Source organism: Accipiter gentilis, chromosome 17, assembly GCF_929443795.1.
Source record: "Accipiter gentilis chromosome 17, bAccGen1.1, whole genome shotgun sequence".
Classification (NCBI taxonomy): Eukaryota; Metazoa; Chordata; class Aves; order Accipitriformes; family Accipitridae; genus Astur; species Astur gentilis.
In genome coordinates, this window is record NC_064896.1 from 20084060 (window position 1) to 20098174 (window position 14115).

A 14115-nucleotide genomic window follows, 5' to 3' on the forward strand; every position below is an offset into this window, starting at 1 on the left:
AAATGTCTCCACTCTGCTTGGTTCTGGGACATGTGTCTCTGTTAGCCTGCTGGGAGTTTGCTCAGGGGTCTTTGTACGCTGCCTCCTGTGGGGTGCAGTCAGGCCCTGGGCAGACCACCCTAGATGATTGGGTAGGGCCTTGGAATGGAGAAAGGCCTCTGAGAGGGAGTGCAAGAGCACAAGGTTGCCCGCACCTTCAACTGGAGGCCCAGCTCCATTTAATGATATTTCTAAGGGGAAGAAGTAGATTATTCATCTGCCCGTAGCCCTCAGCATAGCTGGCTACTAGCCTCCTAACTCACTGACAAGCATCTGATCCTGGTAAAAAAGCCACTAGGTCAGTGCTGTTGCTATGCTTTGAGAACTGTCTGCATCCTTACCTTCCTCCCGTCTGTGATGTTAACAGACAAGCAGAGGCATTTCATGCTACTACATGAAATTTAACCAGAGATCACAAACCCTGTCACTTTACCTTTAACCTGCCACTCCTATAATTTCTGCCTGGTATTACCACTGAGTGACAGAGCTGTGTTGCTCTATCCTGATACAGTTTGTTCTGAACTTTCTTGTTTTGTAATACTTGGATTACGTATTAATTTCAAGATCTCTGTAGTGTATTTTATCCTAAATTACTGCTGGGTCCACGTACCTGCATTGTAATACAGGGTTTGGAAATTACAGAGCCCTACAGTGGTGTGGTTGTACGTGATCCTTTGCTCACAGTCACACGGCAGAACTCACCACCTATACATTACGGCAAAGAACGAACTGAAACACCCAAGCACTATGCTTATAGGCTTATAGTGTATCTAGGTTAATTCCAAAACAATTACAGCTCCTTTATAAGCATTTATAAAACAATAGAGATGAGATCAGTATAAATTGGAGTAACAGAAGGAAGGGAGTTTGCAGCCAGAGCAGACAGATTTATCTGTAAGTTGGTCAAGCCTTGGAGTTGGCTCTGCTTTGAATGGGGGGTTACACCAGATGAGGTCCCTTCCAACTAGAAGTTTTCTGTGATTGTATGATTCTAAGAGATTCCAAGAGATTGTAGCACCCAGTCTAGTAAGGCGAGGAGGACATAAGGGAATGAGGAAATAAGAATGGGACATGGAGGAAATTAAAGAAAAGGTTAACCTCTTTAAGACAATATGGAGGCTTGATTTATTTCAAATTCTGTCTACCAAACGGATTGCTGTACTTCAGGGAAGATTTATGGAACCAAGTGCTACAGTTTACATTCCCTTGAAATATCAAGGAATGTGAAAGCGTTTAGCTAATGGAAATAGTTAACCTAAATGCAGTTGATATAATATCAGAGAAACCAGGATTCAACAGAACAAACTCACAGTACAAAATAATATTTTATGCCATAATAGTTTTGGCAAAAACTTGTCCTGCATGAGGCAGGAGAAAAAAAAGACAACAAGATTTAAATTCCAACCGCACCCTGAATGTCAGATCCAGAGTATGGCCAAAGACGAGAGATCCCGACCCATTGTTGAATAACAGCAGCTATTAAAACGTCTCACAGAAGACAAAGAATACTGAGTTTTATTTCTCCTACTCTTGAGCCTCAAATTTCACCAAATCAATCTGAATAAGGTTTGCAAAGGTGTTTGACTTAGGCATCTGACTGCTTCAGGTCCTGATGAGAAATCCTGGCTCTCTAAGCAATGCATTCAAGTCTAATCCCGCTAGTTGATTCTGCCAAGAACAGAGATAAATGTAATTTACGCCTGCAACAAGAAAAAGCTGCTTCTCTTTAGGAGAGTGGGATCAGTTTTCCCCCTTAGGATGATCCTAGTTAGGAGGAGGGATGTTATATTCTAATCCACATTCTGTCTCTCATCCACATCCCTGTTCTGAAGAATTTATTATATAAAGTGAAACAGTGCAAGAGATTTCAGAAGATTGACACCCAGGGTGTACAGCAGCCTGCTGTCAAAGTCACTCCCATGGACCATGGGAGAAAGAATTAACACTGAAGTTACTAATCCAGCAGAGTGAGGACTGAAATCAGGTCTGTCGACACCAATGTGGGTGCCTTAATTGCCAGATTACCTGATCTTTAGACTTCTCCAAAATGAGATCACAGCTCAGAATTACTTCTGAGTCCTTATGTTGGAGTAATGACTATTGCATTTAGACTGATATTCTTAGGTTAGGGCTCTTTTGTCTCTGCCTGGATAGAAGTGTATATCCATCTATTTAGTGCTTAAACAGTGTGCCTGAAACATTCAGGCTGCAGTAGACCACCTCTACATATTCTTCATGGGAAAACAAGGCATTTTCTCTAACTCCAACACACATGGAGTTTGCTGGCTATGTTCTGCATTTGCAAACCATTGTTATAGTACATGCACATTAGATCTGAATCTTCTGGGAAGTGTTGTTAACTACTGTGTGTTTGTTACAATGTTTGGGATTTCTGAACATCCTGCTGTCTGCTTAGGACTGAACAGTGGGACAACCAGAAACCCTTGACTAACGTCCACTATCCTTAAATTCTGCCCAGTCAAAATATCTGTAGAATCTTCTGGAAAAAAAATATGGTTGTATCCTTGGGAACCTGAAGACCTGATTACTCTGCTTTACGAGTCAAGTCCTGTTAGTGAGTGTACCAATATTGTAGCAATATTACAGCTGCGATTAAAAACTAAAGCATAGACTAGAGCATCTTAAAAAGAAATAATTTCATGGCGGCAAGTGTTACAACAGTGCATTTGGTGGAGTTTAAGTTTACTGTGTTGCCAAGAATGTAACCTTATGGTCTAATATGGCTAATGTTAAGATGCAGATTAAGGCAGCTCTCTAGTATGTGGCTCAGCTGACTAATTTATCTGAACAAAGCATTTTTCAGTGTTAGAATTAATACAGTTCATTTCTTGATGAGAAATTGATCTTAACAGAGGTGTCTCAGCATCAGTGGCATCTTGCAGCTGTGCATCATAAACTTAGATCACATTGCTCAACGGCTGTAAACCTGCTCAATGGATATTAATGAAGATAATGACTGAGCCAATATTGTCTTTTCTCAGTGTTACCCTATGTATGGCCAGTAGCAGACACTCATAGTTAATTGCAAATACTAATCTTACACTCAGTGGTCATGGGCCCTCAATACCTTTTTTTTGCTATTGCTGACTTGTGGCTCTATACAAATAAATAAGTTCATTACAAGAAGTTCCACAGTTTCTGAATGTGATTTCTCTTCTACTGCTATCACTATTTTTCTAATTTTTAATTTCTAATCACATTCCTGGTCATACCACTCAATGACTCACATGAGATTCTACGATTGGTCTTAGGCAGGTGGAAATAAAGTAAAAAAACCTGGGACCATGCCTAAGACCCAGAAGATGAGCACATACCAGATTGATCTTTTCTTCTTTGTGCTGCTATATCTGCTGCAGTATCACTTAGGGGTAGTTTCCAGGCTCTGTCCAGAGATGCTGGAGAAGTAACCATTTCACAATACCAGTAGGCAATCACTTCAACATAACATTTGCTTCATCATGATGTAGTTTCCTAAGGTAGGATTCGCATTCGTCCTTACTTTAATGTGTATTTGCCATGGTTTAACCCCAGCCAGCAACTAATCACCATGCAGCCACTTGCTCACTCCCTGCTCCACAGATGGAGAGAGAATTGGGGGGGGGGTGTGGAAGGACAGGACACAGATGACCGTGTGGGTTGAGATAAAAGACAGTTTAATAGGACAGAAAAGGAAGGGAAAATACTACTACTACTACTACTACTAGAATATGCAAAACAAGTGATGAACAATACAATTGCTCACCACCCACTGACCGATGCCCAGCCAGTCCCCAAGCCGCGGTGCACCCCAGCCAACTCCCCCCAGATAATGTATGGGCATGACATAATATGGTATGGAATACCCCTTTGGCTCGTTTGGGTCAACTGTCCTTGCTGTGTCCCCTCCCAGTTTCTTGTGCGCTCCTAGCCTCCGCTGGCCGGGCAGTATGAAAAGCTGAAAAGTCCTTGAATTAGTATAAATACTGCTTAGCAACAACTAAAACATTGGTGTGTTATCAGCATTGTTCTCATCCTAAATCCAAAACACAGCACTATACCAGCTACTAAGAAGAAAATTAACTTTATTCCAGATGAAACCAGGACAGTGTTACAGCCTGGTATCTTCAGCAGGGATCTTGTTCTCATTCATCTGTTGAAGATGTAATTTGCAATGAGTATGAGGCTGTTCTTATGGGCTATTTGTGTTATGCCAGCCTGAAATCCTTCATGAATAACAAAATTTTGCTCAGTAGCATAACTATATCACATGAGTGCTGACAGTGCAGCTGTGAGATAAGACATGTATTTATCTGCATCCCATTCAAGGATTCACAGTCAAAATAAAGGAAACTTTCCATGTTTCTTCATTTCCATGCCTGGTGGCTTTTCTAAACACCTTTCTCCACTTCCACTGTCCGAAAAGTCAATGGCACGTCACAAATCCAAGATTCAAGTGTCATGTCAACAACTCCATTTGGTGTTGGTAGCCAGTCTTCAGCTCTTCCTCATCCATCTACACATCTTCATGTTTGAAATCATCTTCTCTGCCCTATTTCTGTTGCCTTTCCCCCCCTTGCTGTTGCCCTTCTTTCTTTCATTACTTTTCTTTTTTTGCTCTTTATCTACTTGCTTCTGCCATGTCAACATCTATATTTCCAAGTTAAGAGACTTTTCAGAGAGCTGCAACCAGGAGCCTTAAGAAAATGATACTCCTTTATGAATCTGTATCAAGAGAAAGCCACATGTTTCTTGGGTAGCAGGATTACCCCATGGCAGTTTCGGGGGGTTAGTAACCTCACAACAACTGCTGGGTTTGAGAGGACTATTGCCTCAATAAATTTGAATGAACAAAAGCAGTGTTCTTGAAGATCAGGTATGATAACTACACTTTGGGGCCACACAACAGATGCAGCAATGACAGAGAGCTTGAAGGCATCCTCAGATGGGAACACCCTACCAAGCCGGCAGCTTATCTGGGCTTCTGCACCCTTGGTCCCATGGTCACTACACAGGAAAATGTGTAATACTGTGCACCTTCCAGTTTTGCTCTGGGTATCCAATTCCTAATCCCACCGAAAACTCTGCAAGGGATGTATCTTTAACTTCCTCCCCACCACAACCAGCATCAGCAGCTCCTTGTACTAGAACACCTGATTAAAATCAAAATAACTGTAATACTTTTTGAACATGTCTCTAGGGTAGAAAGCACGGGGCTTCTGGCGGAATAACAGCAATTAGCTCAGAGCTGTGGAGGAGTAATATACATAGCTGACCTGATCACAAGACCATAGTTCTCTGTGCTATCCCAGCAGCACAGAGTTTGCACAGGCAGTAGCATTGTATGAGCAAACTGATGGCCAGCAGTTGCGATACACCTTGTCTGCACTCAAAGGCCTCACCCAGTAACTATCACTGGGGTCAGCTGAACAAGCAGCAGTTTTTTGACCCACTCTTCATTCAGTGCAGGCTACAAAAAATAAGGGATCCCAATTCTCTGCTCTCTTTCTCCTCCTTTGCAGATGCCTCTTACCGTTCTGCATTACCCTGCTACAGGCATCCACAGGAGACTTCACAGGAGACACAGTCTCTTAGGTCACCATGCTGGCAATGGCATTGAGGCAACTTATCACTACTAGGTGGATCATCATCTTCAGAACTTGACTTCACCCATCCTTCTCATCCGATAGTCAAGGCAGAAATAGCTCTGTCCCAGTTCTTCCAATACTGAAACCTGCTCTTGAGAACCCGGGCATTGTGCAGACAGAGATCATAGGCAGCAGAACAGTGGCCTGTATTTGACAGGCTTGCTTTTCTCACCTCTGTGTATTCCTCTGATGAAGAGATGCCTCAGCACCGATTGCTTCAGTCTTCTGATCTGCCCCAGTCATGCCAAGTTGCAATGAAGGTAATGCAACATTATCAATCAAAGGATAAAAGATCCAATAAACACCAACAAACTGCAAAATTTTGAAACACTGATTATATGACTGAAGAAGAGATAATATTTTGTTTACAGCTGAAAGCATGAAATGGCTTATTTTGAACAGAGTAAACATGGTAAATACATTAATTATTTTGAACCTACAAAATCAGAAACACTAAGCTAAAAAGAAATTGCTTTGGAGAAAATACCATTGAGACAGGACGTTCTGCTTATATTAAAGGATATTATTAAACTGCTTAATAGAACAACAGCAAAATTATTAATTAATCATTGTGAGCAATAAGAAAAGAACTTGTATAGTTTATAAAATTATGCAGATAGAGAAATGACTGTTATTGTTTATGTGAGCTAGATGTTAATTGTGTGTAATCAGTCCTCCAGGACAAATTATGAAGCTTATGCAAGAAAAGGGTAACTAAAACAGAAATAGAAGGGAGAACTGACCATGAATCCAAAGGTATCAAATCTCAGGGTATGTTATGTAATTACTAAGCAAAAGAAGTAAGCAGATTTCAACATTTTGACATGGAAAAACAATAAATAAGATAAAGAGGAAAAGCGAAGCATGAAATGAGCTGACACAAAAGGAAATGGCTACAAGTAATGTTGACATGTGGATATATGCTAATGAAATTCACTGATAAAGTGAGGAAACATCATTAACACAAATAATTAATGATAACCAATTAGAATTAATACTAGAAAAGCCTATAGCCTAGACTAATAGAAATGAGAAGAAAATTTCTTTTATATAGAAACGTGTAGTTTTGTGCTTGGACAAATAACAACACTATGTGCTAGAACCTCAACAGTTTGACATGACAGAAAAGGAAAACAAAATATACTCATGAAAGTCACACTTTTTATGAACTGCTGACATAAGGTAGTTTTGAGAAAAACAAATATAAGCCTAGGCTGCCATCAAGAGATCTGTTTTCAATAGAGGTATGAAAATATTTTTGCTGTGTAAGATCTCAGTGAAACTTCATCTGGAATATTGTATTACATCAGAAAATTTCAATGACAAAGGAGAGAAAATATCAAACACAAATATCACTAATATTGAGATGACAGGACTCAGCACGGTAGCAAGTATAGTTAAGAGGTGTTTTAATCAGTTTTTTCAAAATAAGGAGTATGAAATTAGGTTTCATACTTTGGATCTCACGACGGGTATTTCTGCTGCTTTTAAGTGACACAGCAAGAATGCAAAAGGTGAAATGATGTTTGTGTGTAGTCATGCAGCAAAGGACAAGAATCAGCTGACAGGAACCTTATAAAGTTCAACAAAGGGAAATGCAAAGCCCTGCACTGTAGAGAAATAACCCAATGCACCAGTACAGACTGGGGACGAACCAGGTGGAAAGCAGCTTTGTAGAAGAGGCCCTGGGGATCTGGGTGGGCAGCAGATATACCGTGAGCCAGGAATGTGCCCTCGTGGCAAAGAAAGCAAACATCCTCCTGGACTGCATCAAGAGGAGCATTGCCAGCAGGTCGAGGGAGTTGATCCTTCCCATCTACTCTGCACTGGTGAGACATTCCTGGGGTCCCAGTAAAAGAGAGACTGGGACATCCTGGAATGAGTCCCGCTAAGGGCCATGAAGGTGATCAAGTGACTGGAGCATCTGTCATGCAAGGACAGGCTGAGAGAGCTGGGACTGTTCAGCCTGGAGAAGAGAGGGCTCAGAGGGATCTTATCAGCGTGTGTAAGTACCTGGTCAGGGGAGCGAAGATGGAGCCACACTCTTCTCAGTGGAGTCCAGTGGTAGGACAAGAGGCTACAAACAGAAATACAGCAAATTCCATTGAAACAAAAGAAAACCACTTGTGTGTGTGTGTGTGTGTGTGTGAAGGTGGTCAAACCCTGGCACAGGTTGCCTAGTGTCCTGGTTTCAGCTGGGATAGAGTGAATTGTCTTCCTAGTAGCTGGTACAGTGCTGTGTTTTGAGTTCAGTATGCAAAGAATGTTGATAACACTGATGTCTTCAGCTGTTGCTAAGTAGTGTTTAGTCTAAAGTCAAGGATTTTTCAGCTTCTCATGCCCAGCCAGCAAGAAAGCTGGAGGGGCACAAGAAGTTGGCAGAGGACACAGCCAGGGTACCTGACCCAAACTGGCCAACGGTGTATTCCATACCATGGGACGTCCCATCCAGTATAGGAACTGGGAAGTGGGGGCGGGGAATCGCCACTCGGGGACTGGCTGGGTGTTGGTCGGCGGGTGGTGAGCAATTGCCCTGTGCATCATTTGTACATTCCAATCTTTTTATTATTGCTGTTGTCATTTTATTAGTGTTATCATTATAATTACTAGTTTCTTCTTTTCTGTTCTATTAAACTGTTCTTATCTCAACCCACGAGTTTTACTTCTTTTCCTGATTCTCTCCCCCATCCCACTGGATGGGGGGGAGTGAGTGAGGGGCTGCGTGGTGCTTAGCTGCTGGCTGGGGTTAAACCACGACACCTAGAGAGGATCTAAAGTCTTTGTCCTTGGATACTCAAAACCCAGCTGGACACAGCCCTGATGAACCTGCTCTAGGTGGCCCTGCTTTGAGCAGGGGGGGTGGACTAGACAATCTCCAGAGGTCCCTTCCATTCTATGACTGAGCGATTTAGTAATCTTTAGTGAATATATATTATAATCCTAACAGTTGCTACCAAACCCCAATGAATTAGCACATTAGCATGGAAAACATACAGAAGGTAGCGGAATGCATTCAATTGCAAATAGCATATTTGTAACCCATCCAGTTTGTACACCAATAGCTAATATGCGTTAAATATATTCAGGATTAAATTTAAAAAACACTCGTAACACTAAATAAGTATGCTCTATCAGTTAATTCATTAGTAAAAGACAAAAGCAGCACTAGACCAAAAACTGTATTAGTTCTTTGGAGAATAACATTGTAAGTTTCCTCTCATGAGGTGTTTGCTCTGTTTTGAATGCCAAGATACCTTTAAATATTCTAACTAGCTTTAACACACAGCTGAAAATAAGTTCCTGGGCTTTTCCTAAACTGGTTTAACAAGTTTTGATCAGACCCTTATCATTGAACCATAGTAACTCAAATTAGAAAACAAATACTTTTAATTGTATTAGTTACGGCTCATACAAAGCCCTGGTTTTGAGCTTCTGTAGAACTGTATCTTCCGTACCACAGCACATACAGAAGTAAGTTTGCAAATTCCAGCCTGTATTACTGTGACTGGAATGCACTGTAGCTCGACAATAAGAGCTGTTAATGCTCATAACATTGTAAACACACCCTTTATAAACACCTCCTTTAGGTATGGCTGTTAACTCCTATCAGCATGAGCACAAATGAAATACTACAAGTGTTAGTTTGCTGAACAGAAACTGCTTGTGCGCATACTTCCAGCAGCACAGCAAGTAAAATTTGTATCGACTAATCTTTTCATTAAATGGGTTGCATTTAGCAAGAAATAGAAGTGAGCATCCATATAGCTCTCACAAGTAGCTACCTTGTGGTAAATACATGCCTTTGTTTATGCAGAAAACCCCCACCCTTCATAATATGTCCACAGCTGACTGAAATAAAGATATGTGACTACTCTTTGTGAGGTAAATAGTGATGAAGTTATGCACAGAGAAACAAAATTTCTATATGAACACTGTGTTCCCGTAGCATGGCTGTGACTTCTAGTGATACTTCACATTTTTGGTCTGGCACTTGTCCTCTCTCACTTCTGCCAGTGACACCTTTTCCAGTTTCCAAAGCAGGGAGGCTGGGGAACCTAGGCCAGGGACTGGGTGCAAAATTAAAGATTTCTATGAGTTAGTCAATAAAAGGCACAACGTTCTTACAACTGTTGGCCTTGCTCAAAATTGGAGAGACGCAATGAAGTAATCTCTGGAAGATTCCTGTGAATGAAATAACCTGCTAATATTGCTTAGAAACATGGACCAATTTAAAGACATGAACTGGATCTCTTTTTTTTTTTTTTTTTTCCCTCCTGATTGTGAGTATGTAGGCATTTGTTTCATATTCTCACAGATAACCAACCAATATTTGGCCTTCCAGGCACTTGTAGTTATTTACCTATAGATTTCTATAAGCTTGTGTCACACTACCTCTTTGTGTTGGGTAATAGTGTTTCAAATTATATTTTTTTTTAATATTAGCTAATGCAAGTCTATGTTGGGTTTTTTAATAATTTATTCAGCATTCCCAGACTGGAACACTTTTGTGTTGATATCTTCTTGGTTTTTCTGGTGATGAAAAATTCACAATGCTACCTTGAATAACAAGTTTGGTAGGTTCTTTGAGAAGCAACCATATTTTACTACATCAAAATGCAAATGCATCGTGATACTGCGTCACTATGATGTTTTCCTGCTGCTAAATAATTTAGGAGGGATAAATTAATTGTGGCTTTGAAAGAGCAATCTGGAAAAAACCCAGATCATTACATCTCACAGTATTGCCACAATTTCTGAGGCTCTTGAGATCCTGAAGAAGTTTTCCAGTGTTGTGAACTCAGCTGTATCATTGTGATACTCTGCTTTACGAAGTCATTTTGTCCTAGTGCAGTGTAAGACTGATCCAGACAGATAATAGTACGTGACAACATGTTGATATTTGGAGTTCACTGAGCAGAACTGTATACTTCACCGATGATCAACACAAACTGACAACAGTGTGCTCTGAATACTCTGTATTTATTTTACATTCTGATGGCATCTGAAATAATTTTGTGATACTGTGCTCTGCTGTGTTGCCATTAAGTCAGCTTGTGGTAATGCACATATTTGATGTATGATGATGGCATGGTGACCTTTTCATCAGAGGAACGGAGGTCACAGAATGCACAAAAATGAAGAAAATCTGTGACTTTCATGCTGTACTTTGCCAGTCAGTTAGAGACCACACTGATTAGGTATTTTCAGCCTACAGAATACATGCTTGATAATTTTCACGTCTTTTTCTGGTTTTCCCCTATTCTGCCAAGAAATTGGGTTTAAAATCCTGATACCAACACGCTTTATTATTATTATAATCAACAATTTATATTGAGTGCATCAGTTAATGCACTGTCCTTGCATTATAACTTACCATTAATGAGCTATGACAATCATCAGATGATATGGCATTTATTATAGACAAGGTTTAAAGCCCCACTATTTCTTAGCCGTTTTCAAAAATGAGACTGGACAAAATACACTGCTGTGCCACATTGAAATATTACTAGTAACTTCCCCATTACTTCCATTTGGTGTCACAGCCACATTTTACAAAGTGACTTCTGAAAAATGCAACCATATTTAACTTCTGTAATAACCTGAGGAACTTTAATTTGCATATACAGAATAGGGATATTTTAAAAATAAATTTTCTGAGGAGTTCATGTGCACCGACTGCAATTCTGCATCTGCATCTCTCTGCTGCAATGGACTCTTCCGTACTGGGGAATCTGAAATGAAAAAGCGTCATCCCTGCGGTCAGTAAGGCTGCCTACCGTATGTCAGGGTTTCACTAGAACGAAAAAGGAAACGTTGGTGCTGTAATAGTGTACAACGAAGTAGTAAAACCCTTCAGCAGGAATGTGGGAGATTTGGACTCAAAGTCTTTGCACTGCCTGAGTTGGTTTTCCTATACAGCAAATATAGGTATATAGGCAAAAATATCACCTACAGGTGATCGGATGATGCTTCAGCTTCAACGAGCAGGTATTTTCCGAGGAATAGCGTCTTTGAAAAACCGTCCACTAACAGTTACGATAAGGAATTACGTGATTCCAGGTACCGTGTGAAGAAGTACTTAGGCACTAGGTTTAACTAGTATGGACTAGATAAATCACGAGAATACACGTCTTACAATAAGGATAAAATCATTATTGAATTGCTGCAGACTATGTGAGCGCAGCTCCCCTTCTCATGGCCTGGATCAGGCAGAAGCCATTCTGAAAAAGTAACACGCAGTTGCATAAGCAAAGACTGTGTTTACAACAGTTCTCACATAATACTTCATATGCATCGTAATCTGAATTAATACGGGTTGTGCAAGCTCCTATAGGGTGTTTCCTAACTTTTGAATGCTTTTTTTTTTTTTTATTTTTAAGCCGATGCATGTCCATCTGTGCAACACTTAGTTGTGAAACAAACGGCATACGGTGGCAGGACATGGCATAATGGCAGGTTTCTTTGTGGCCTAACAGCATTTGGTAACAAACGGTGAGGTTAGTGCGGCGCGGTGATGATTTTCGTAGCACAGACGGGCCGTTCGTTGATCGGGAACACGCTGCCGATACCGACCTTGCGCCCGTAACACCAGGCGGGGGCCTCGGGCATTTGGTTTGCAGGTGCAAACCGCTGCGAGTTTCCCCAGCGCTGCCGCTGTGGCGATGCCGGCCTAGCGGGAACGGCCGGCCCCTGCCCGAGCCGGCCCCCAGCTCCGCTCACCACCGGCTTCGCCTTGGCGGAGGCCGCGGTTTCCTCCTGCGGCCCCCCCGCAGCCCCAGCCGGTTCTGGCCCTTCTGGCCGACTTCAAGCGGAGCCGCCTTAGCGTCCCCACGCTCGGGAGTTTCAGAGATCGAACACGACACAAGTGGCATCACCGCGGCCACCGGCGGGTTGGCGGGCACCTCTCCCAGCCGGGGGAGGCACGCACACGGCAGCCCGTCCCCACGCAAGTCGGGCCCGCCCGTGGACCGCGGCCCGCAGCCCGCAGCGGGCAGGGCGGGGCGGGCTCCCCCGGCGGCGGTGGAGCGGCTCCGCCGGCCGCCCCCGTTTAGCCTGGCGGCGGCGTGGGCCGGAGGCGGCGCGGCAGAGGCCGGGGGAGGGGAGGGGGGGGGGGAAAGAGCGGGGGGAGCGGTTCCACGGGGCGGCGGGGATGCGGGCCCGCGGCATGGCGGACCTCGGCGGGCGGGGGGCGCGCGCGAGTCCCCGACCGCCGCGGAGGTGGAGGACGAGGTGGGGGGGGGGGGGGGGGCAGGGCCGCGCGCGCGAGGACTTGAGGCCGCTCCCCCCGCACGCGCCCGGCCGCCCCTCCCGCCGAACTCGCGGCACTGGGTGGGGCTCCTGGCAGCCGCCAACCCCCGGCGTCCTCGTCCCTCCGAGCGGCGGAGCGAGGAGCCAATAGGCGGGCGGGTACCGTGTGCGCAACGGCCAACGGGAGCGGCTCTGTGAGGACCGCTGCCCGAGCCCCTCAGAGCGGCGGGGCGCGACGCGGGCGGAGAGGCGAGGCGCTGGCGCGGCGGGGGGACGCCGCCCGGAGCAGGTTAGCGGCCGCCCGAGCCGCGGCGGGGCAGTCGGGGCGAGCCGCTCCGTCCCCTCCCGCGGCCCTGCGAGGGGGGCGCGGAGGGAGCCGGGCGGCCGCCGTCGCGCGTTTCCGGGAGGCTGCCGGGGAAGGGGGGCGGGGGGGAGGCGCTGGGGACGGGGCAGCTGCGAGGCGCGCCGTGGTGGCGGGCAGGCCGGAGGCGCCTTACAGGCGGGGGAGCCCGGTTGCCGGCATCGATGCTTAGGAAGGGGGGGGAGAGCCCAAAGGCTTCTCCGAGCAACCGCGGTTGCCTCGGCGCCGCCGGGCTGCGCTCTCGCGTGGGCGAGGCCGAAAGCCCCGGAGTCCGCGGCGGCCCGCTCCGCCAGCCGCCGGGCCCGGGGCCGGCGGGTACCACCCATCTCCCCTTGCTCTTCCTCGCCCGCCTCCCTCCCTCTCCGCCTGCTCTGCCCTCCCGGCGCTGGATGGGCCTCTCGCGGGCAGCGGCGCGCCGGCTCTTCCTGCGAAGCAGCTCCGGCTTCTGCCAGCTCCGGCCGTGCTGCCGCGGTAGTTCCCCTTTCTCGGAGCCCGCGCAGTTGCGGCTGGTGCGGGGAAAAGACCGCAAGTTTCTCTCCCGCTTAGAAGAACGTATGGGGAGGGGAACCGAGGTGGCCTGTTTCTTCAAACGGGAGTCCCACTTCGATGGGTCCGTGCCTCGGGAAGTTCCAGCAGAGGGGGAGCTGTGGAAGCTCTCGGTGTGTGCCGCAGCCCCTGACTCTGGGTAGAGGCTTGGACTCCTTGCGGAGCCGGAGCCGCGTGGGTCTACAGCAAGACTTTCTTGAGTGAAGTTTAAAGTGTGCCTAATTGCAGCGATATGCTGGTTGGTAGCAAACTTGTAATTGAAACCAGCTTGAGTCC

At 45.1% G+C, this 14115-nt stretch overlaps 1 protein-coding gene across 4 annotated transcripts in view; it reads left to right on the forward strand.

The window, feature by feature from the left end:
• Positions 1 to 13039: 13039 nt before the first annotated feature.
• The window catches only part of FAR1 (fatty acyl-CoA reductase 1), a 41409-nt gene continuing 40333 nt past the window's right edge, over positions 13040 to 14115 (forward strand). The window contains exon 1 of one of the 4 annotated variants that reach the window (XM_049821305.1): positions 13040 to 13221. The gene's annotated coding sequence lies outside the window, so the exon portion shown is untranslated. The remainder of the gene's footprint in view (positions 13222 to 14115) is intronic. The other 3 variants (XM_049821307.1, XM_049821303.1, XM_049821306.1) reach the window with 3 other exon arrangements.